Raw genomic sequence first — 1,379 nt, 5'->3', positions numbered from 1 at the left:
ATGGTTCAGTGTCAGGATTGACCCATTGTGCTTCGGGAGGTCAAGAAGCATCAATTCTACAAAGTACGTCAAAGATGGTAATAAGTAGTTATGCTTTAAATGGAGGTCAAGTGGCGGCTCAAAGATGTGGTGGTGAACAAAGAGCGGTGTTTGCAAGATTCCAGAGTGGATGTGAGTGTTGATGAAGACCAGTCTGACATATATCATATTGTTGTTGTAATATGTGTTTTTTATGTTTTCCATGTAAGAATTAAGGAGAGTGTTGAAAGTAATGCTTCCATGTCATGTGTAGTTTTCCTTGTGAGTTACTAAGCGTCAGTCCAGAAGCTATTGATTCCTATGTAATGAGTTGGAGTCATGGTCTAGATGTGTTGAAGTCAGTGTGTTATGCCCTATATATTTGTACCTGTGGTGATCAATAAATGTATACAAGTGCATGTCATTGATTTGTGTTGTATGCAACCATTGTATTTCTCACTACTCTCTTTAAATTTCTGATAGGCTTTATTAGTTGTTCTATCATGTTATTTATCTAGTTATATGCTGGCTATAAGCATGGTTAATTGACAGATATAAGTATGGCTCTTATGACATTTCCATTAATGCATATCTGGTTAATGAATGCATCACCTAATTTGTGATATGATAGCTATTATCAAAACGCATTGGCCATTCGTGTTTAAACTCAGATAATTTTTTAGATCCTTATATTCATATATGCATTCATGACATGTAGGTTGCATGTTCATCATGTGTTTGATGGAATGTCAGTCCCGGTTGGGAGGGATTAAGTCATGTCTGAGTTCATGTTTTAGCTTATAAGATTTTCTTCTATGTCATTGTTACACAACATTTTGTCACTGTCCCTGTACTCCTCGTTCCTTGATCCTGGAGGACCTCTACAATGAACTCTACATGCTTTTCCTTCATGAAGAAACTCCCATTGTGTCATTGTTCATGAGCAGATAAATTCCCTTTTGAACCATTTCCCCTGAAACTTCTATTTTTCCAAGTTTACAAGACCGTCGCTAATGACCTTTGTCTCCCCCATGCTGACGTGCAGAGATTAGCACTACTCCTCGCGTCGATCGGAGTGACTAAGCTGTGTTACAGTCGCACCAGTCCTGTTATGGAAAGTTTTTTAAATTAGAGACAAAGCTTCTAGCTTTAGAAGCTCTGTAACAGAAGTCTGGTAAATGGTTTGGCCGGATGGGGTCAAAAATGAAAGTTTGGGCTCCTTTCCGCTATAATGATGGAACTACCGCAAGGGATAAGCCTTTCTCCCATGAGAAGAGGATCCATCTACCATCCATATTTCCTATATAAACATCCCTTCTTCCCAAGCACAGAATAGTCACAGTTGATAGGTTTTGGTTGAG

Source organism: Pinus tabuliformis, chromosome 4_1, assembly GCF_031772625.1.
Source record: "Pinus tabuliformis cultivar Carrire ecotype Pingquan chromosome 4_1, CPIR1, whole genome shotgun sequence".
Lineage (NCBI taxonomy): Eukaryota > Viridiplantae > Streptophyta > Pinopsida > Pinales > Pinaceae > Pinus > Pinus tabuliformis.
Note: the sequence above shows the minus strand (reverse complement) of the source record.